Below are 7131 nucleotides of genomic sequence, written 5' to 3'. Positions count from 1 at the left end.
AGAGAGCGTCTCAGTAATTCATACACCAGTGTGGCATGATTTGTTGGTTGCTGTTCCTCATCTGTAATCGCAATGAGAAATGCTCATCAATCATTACAGCTTTCTAATATAATGTTTTGAGATATAGCAATGAAGAGGCTTCAACCTGGCATATCTTTTTGAAAACATTCTAATCTTGCAAATAAAGATCTGAAAGCTATCCAAATGACAAGCCTTGGAAAGGCTGAGAACCATGCGCCGCATGACTCTGACCCTACGGTGCAGAACCACTCCCTCAATGAAAAGAGCGAGTATTCCTCCGCTTAGTGCAGGGGCAAGAAGAGGCTAAACGTAACATTTCCTAATCTGCGTTACTGTAATCATTAACACCAAACTCTCAAGTCACGGAATCAAAATATTTTTGTTGATGTTGCTGGTCTGATTAATTTCTTGGTATCAGAGGACACTCCATTCATCCTACTGCACTTCCCCGTTAAATACAATCTTTCTATGCAAACTGTTCTGTATTAACTTTGGTCTTTTCTGTATCTATAGATGTACACAGACATACACACACATACCAATGTGTGTATAGGTAACTGCATATATAAGCTATCATGGCATTTCAACGGTAGAAAGTAAAATTATAAACCAGAGTCTCATTTGCATAGTATATAATCATACTCCCTTATTACTTTTCTTACTATATTAAAGTATACATCACATCCAGCGAAGAAGCCTTCTAGGCATGAAAGTGCTAACTTCAGTGGCTATAATTCCTGGGTTTGTCTTAAATGATCCAGAACTATAGTTTGACAAGAAAAAGTCCTTTTCACAATCTCTACATCTGAGCTATTTGATCACCATTACAAATGTTTCCTCACCTCTGTGAAGCGCAACCCCAAAATCATCATCAGTTAGTCCCCAGTGGGACAACAGAATCCCTGCAGGTAAAAAGTAAGACTTCAGTCTTACTGAAGGGGATTCCTGGGTGGCTGCACTCTCTATCTCGACAATCCTTACCGCCCTCATTATTGCCTCAGCCAAATTTTAAAACTTTTTTCTAACTGTACTGTTAGCATCACACCTTCCCCATAATGTCCATATTTGAATTCCTCCCATTAATTTCCTGGAGTCTAATAGAACAGAATCTTAACACAATTTATTGAGACGATTAAAATTCAGAAAACAAGCTTCTCCGTGCTCCATAAAGCACAGCAAATTTATTTGCTGCAGTCAGTAAAACTCTGCTGCCTAAAGCTGTGCAGTAACTCAGTAGAGCTTGAGCAGTAACTGCAGGACCCTTGAAGCTGCGCGTTTCAGATAATCAATTAGAGCTGTGTTTGCACCCTTGGGGGCCAGCTGCAGACACACCACGGGTTAAAGTGGCTTCTACACCTGTAGAAGCAGAAAAAAAGATTCAGAAAAGAAAAGCTTAGCAGTAGTTTGGAGAGTTTATGGTTAGTCTATTGTGTTCAGCTGGTAGACACCACCTTGCTCTACTGAAGACTGGTTACCAGGAGTGGCTTGTTGCAGTCAACATTGTAGCCCTCAATGTTCTTGTAGAGAAATCAAGGAAAACTGTAGCTTCTAGGGTTCACCAAGGAACAACTGACTAACAGGGCACCAATATATTTAACAAACACAAAATACACAACAGAGAAGCTTTGGGTTTTCAAATGAGACAATGTGATAAAGCGAGAGGAGCACTATTCTGTCCCTCCCAGTGCTCTGCTACATGATGAAAGCGATGAAGGTGCCTGTGAGAGCTCCTGGGAAGAACGCTGGCAAGCTCGGCATAGCTCTTAGGTTCACTCTACCTGGAATTCAGTGTGATTGGGATTCCAAGATGGAAAATACAAAAATGGAGCGCAGGCTAGAAAATGTTTCTGTTTGAGCAATGGGCCAGCAGTGTCTTTCGCAACAGTTTCTTGAATGCAACTTCAGGAAGGTACATTAAGGAGGATGCAGGTTACACAGCTGTCATTTCTACCAATTCTACCAATTATTCTACCAATAATTGTGACTGGTTTTAAAGCTGAACATTTATGTAATCTAGTATCTTAAGTTTCCTTAACCAAAGACAAAATAGAATGGATTTTTCATGCACCAAATTAAAAAAAAACCCACCAAACAGCTGGAATCATTACAAATCTGTAAAAAGGCTGCAAGCATTCAGATACACCACACTCAAGCCCTAGTGCATATATTTATTCAATAAAATCACTTTATTCAAAACAGATTACCAAAAAACCCAGTTTGCATTTAGACTGCCTCAAAGAAGAGATGTCACACTAGAGATTTTTCCAGTTACTTATAAAACAATCAGTTGTTTAAAGTTATCTGTCTTTGAGAGGTAATCATTAAGTGAATTTAGAATATAATTGGTCTGAATACCAATAAACTTGTATTATACGCTGAGTAAGCACTACAGGCAGGTGATAAATTGCAAAAGTAATGCTACATCAGAGTTTAACTTTCTGCTGAGTCACCCTTTACTGCTCCAGCATTGTACAAAATAGCCCCTGCTTTCATTACTAATAAAACACGGAATTAATTATTCAAAATAAAAGAGGCCTTGAAAATGTGCCCAGACAGTGCACCATGCTGGCTTTTGGCTTTTTTTCCCCTTTTTTTCACAAGGGAACCTCAAACCCATTGCTAGTTATTTCTTTAAAGTCAGCTGCACCACACGTAGGTTTCTTCCAGGTCTCTTCTATCCCAAAGTGGATGTTCGTGGCCTGCAGACTACAGCGAACACTCTAGTCACGACACTCCTATCAAAATACTTAAACTGACGGCCAACAGCGCTATAGAGTTCATTTCTCTGACTGGATTATGATAAAAAAATAGTTCAGTTTTGGAGATTCAGTCAAGCAACGGAAATATTTTAGACTGGGATCCAAAGCTTTCAAATGTGTAGTGCTGGACTGGAATTCTCCAGGGACTTGCAGGCAATTCTGCTCCAGCTTGAACAAGAAGAATCCTAGGCTTGTTATTATTAACAGCTGGAAATCTTTATTTCCCTACTCTACAGTAAGAAGGATTCCAGCTTCTCCCTGAATCTCATCCTTATAGAACACGCAAGTTTTTGCACAGAGGATAGCTGTGCATGTTTTCATCTTGGCAGTTCTCCAGAAATTTGCTTCAAGACATAAAGAAATCCCACCAAGTTTCCAGGAAATTTTAGATCATGTCACATTTTTGTTACTCCCCTGACAAGCTGAGGCAGGGCTCTGACAGTAGGCTACCTGCATTCTCCTCCTCTTTCAAAATAACCTTGTCATGAGCGGGACTAAGAACAAGCCACAAGACTTCTTCAGAGAAGTACAAACACAACTGACAAGGTTTCTACCAATTCACGACCAGAGTATTTAAAACCTCCTGGGCAAACGTCCAGCCCTTTTGGCAGCACTGCATTCACGTAGAAAGAAAACATGGGAGAAAGAGGCAAATCCAACAAGCAGAAGAACCATTCAGCAGCCAAACAGCTGCATGCCGAGACCAGGACTTTCTCAGCAGAATTCATTGTCTAGCCTGGCCACTGCCAGCACGAGCACTGCGCAGCCCTGGACTTCACGACAGGCCTGAGCACGAGATTGCCTGTATCTTTGACAAATAAGCTGTATGGCCATGGGCGACTCCATTAATCTTCCTGACCTTTAGCTACCACTTTGTCTGCTACGAGAATAACTCTTTTTCACTTTCTAGAGTGCCTTGCCAGCTGTGGATGAAAACAATTATGCAAAGAGGAGGGTTTGGATGTTTTTTCTAATTGTCACAGACAGTCTGAAAGGTGCTTTATCTACCTACCAGTATTTTGCTGCAACACCTCACTATGTGAGAACATATTTGGTCTGCCGAGCTACTGTAAAGTCAGTTTTCCAGTTCTCTGAGGCAAAGCATGACAGATAATGAAGGTAGGATTTAGAGCGTGGGTTGAACAATCTCATGTGAAAAGATTCCGATTGCAGGGGTAAAGTATTAGCAAAATTTTATAATCATGGAGTTAATTTTTTTGCTAGGAAAGCAAAGCCAAGTTGAGGATTGGCTCCAAAGATTACACAGTGTGTGGTCTTTGCATCTGAAGAGCTCTGCATGGCACTCACTCATGTTACATAAATTACTTTAACAAAGTTAGATTCAGAATAATATTTATAAAGCTAAGATCTGCAGACCTTTTTGCAATCACCTGGGTACAATCACCTCATTCACAAGAACTAGCTATAAATTATGCTAATCAGTGAAACATTCAGAAGATGAAGAGGGGTTTATTGTGTAATTTTAAATGGATTCCCCATGGAGAAAAAAATTGGGAAGATATAAAATTACAGGGTTTCAGTGAACATTCCTCTTAAAATCTAACATATCTGTTGTTGTGTGTCAGTAATACTTCACCCAAAGGGTTATCAAGCACTGGAACAGGCTGCCCAGGGAAGTGGTGGAGTCCCCATCCCTGGAGGTATTTAAAGGACGTTTGGCTGAGGTGCTTAGGGACATGGTGTAGTGGTGGGCTTGGCAGTGTTAGGTTTACGGTTGGACTCGATGATCTTAAAGGTATTTTCCAACCTATTCAATTCTGTGGTTCTGTGAATATAAAGGTTAAAGCACTACGATCAGGAAATTTAAAACATCATTTTTATTATGGGACCCCTTTCACCTCTCAGTTAAATATAATATTAATTATTATATTAAATAATTCATTAAATATAATTATATATATTAAATATTAAATATTTCAGGTATCAGATAATATCAGATTAAATATAATGCTGAAAGGCTTTGCTGTACACAGATGTTATCTCAAGCACTGGTCCTGACCACTCAAATCAAGCCTAAATGAAGTGGCCATAATTTTGCTCTCAAGATGACAGCCCTCTCTCTGAATCAGTCCCTCTGTCTATTACATTTGACCATTACTCTACCTTAAAAATAAACCTTTTGTTTTGTGGTTTTTATAAAATAAAAAGTTAAACAACGCAATGAGATACAGGTTCCACTTTATGTCCTTTGGGGGATAATGAAAAAAATATTTAGCTTTAGCCTACCTCTAATGTGTATTTCAATCAGTGGCAAATTCCTGTGCATTACTGATGTAAGACAGTACCTGCTGAGCACTTGGTACTCCTAGGAAGCAACAGGTAGTAGAAGTATAAAATATCATTATTTGTTAAGTTTGTGGTTCTTGCTATAACACCTGGTATGTAAAAGCAGAACATCTGACTAACTCTCACGAATGAAGATCCTGCCCATCAGGTATGTTACCCTGTTTTATAGAGAGTGGACAGATGTTTAACTTTGGAAGCTGTATTTGGAACCCGTCCAACAACATGGGACCTTCTTTGACCACTGCTTGCACTACCCAGAGGGCACTCCTAAGCAGCCAAAAGAAGTTAGGAGAGCACAGCAAGGGAGGTAGCTGGCTGTGAGGTGATTTCCCATATTTCAACTCAGGTTCTGTACTAAAGTATAAGGGAAGCACAAGAAAGGTAATACTCCCCGTTTTTAAACGAATCACAGGATTTGAAGGCAAAGTACAGGAAATCCCTTATTAGGTGTGACATCTGGCAACTTTTATTTACGGATGGATGCTGAGAAGTAAGAAGGAGCAAATGACTTCTCTAAAGCCACAGAACATAACACCGTATGGAGAGGATTAGGCTGTAGGACACAGACTGCCCTGTTATCTGTGTGATGGCTTTTCTCCATCTGTCTTTGCATAGTCTTGCCTTTTCTAGAATGAAAGCAAAAGTATCACAGGCTTATAGAAATGCTGACTGACTATTTTACAGAGTAGCGCTCCTCCACCTTTGTTGCCCAGGTTTCTCTTTAATCAGGGAAGATTTTTTCACTCATCCCTGCAGTTCAGAGGGTGCTCTGTGCTTTCTTTACTGGTCATAGCACTTCACCAGCCGTATACAGCAGGTGTATAATCAAGAACTACTTGTAGGCTCTTCACTTGACTTCTTTGTTCAGATGATGCCAAGTTCAGATTCCATGAAATGAAAATCTTCCAAAGAGGTTATAACACTAAGTGTCCAGACTTCTGTATGATTCAAACATTTTGCAGCCCACCCCTGATAGCTTTAACACAGCCCTACGGGCTTTAAACCATTAAGGAATCTACTTGTGTGTCAATTCTTTCTGGTTTCCATGAGATTATTTGCACAGACATTACACAGTGATGATACTTGGCACACAAAACTCCATTAAGAGGAGTGATGAGCTGTCTAAAATTAACTATGTATTTGTTTTCTCTTCAGTTTCTATAGAACATGAGGAGTGATGCAGATGGTTGACAGCAGTGAGATTATAGTGATAGCTGTAAAATTTGACGACTGTTATCAAAAGCATCGTATGGCTTATGATAGCAAGTAGCAATTAAAAAAAAAAAAAAAGAAAAGATAAAAGATTTCCAAGCTTACCCTGGACAGGACAGTTTGCAAAACAATTTTGTCATCACACTTCACAGATTACCATTAGTAAAAGCAAGTTTCAAGCCAAACTTGATTTTAACATGAAGCACTGATGCCCACTTACCATAAGAAATAAATATCTCAAAGGAATATATCTTAGGGAACTCCCTGTGCACTAAGGAGTAGTAGTAGCAAGGGATTTTAAAGCCAGTTTCATACTAAAGGATTTAATAAAATAAGAAGATCGCTACTTCAAACCTTAACACATATTGGTTATCTGAAGCAATTGCAGGAATAAATCTGTGAATGCAATAAATGGGCTGTGTACTAGCCTGAATCCATGACAAAGGGAGATTTAAATTTGGGGGTGGGAATTTTACTGCTCAGGAAAGCAAGGGAGCGATCAGCTGCATTAACTTGCTCCAGTATCTCTGGACTAACTTACTCCAGACAGATCACTGTTTCTCCACGGCTAGAAAAATGTTATACTGCGTATTGCTGTATTGAGGGAGATGCTTTGCAAAGTAAGCTGAATCCACTAACTTTCTACCACTTTCAACCATAATAAGAGTTTGTTCCACCTCCATAGATGAAATATTAATTTGACCTGTTAGGGAATGATATCCACAATCTTCTATCAATCACAGACCTCCTTGTTCAAACTCTTCTCTTCTTTTGAGAATTACCTTTGCTCTTTACCAAGCTGGCAAAGCTCTCATATTGCTGTTTCCCCCTC

This window comes from Mycteria americana, chromosome 17 (assembly GCF_035582795.1).
Source record: "Mycteria americana isolate JAX WOST 10 ecotype Jacksonville Zoo and Gardens chromosome 17, USCA_MyAme_1.0, whole genome shotgun sequence".
Classification (NCBI taxonomy): Eukaryota; Metazoa; Chordata; class Aves; order Ciconiiformes; family Ciconiidae; genus Mycteria; species Mycteria americana.
The sequence above is the reverse complement of the archived record's forward strand: the minus strand, read 5'-3'. Positions refer to the sequence as shown.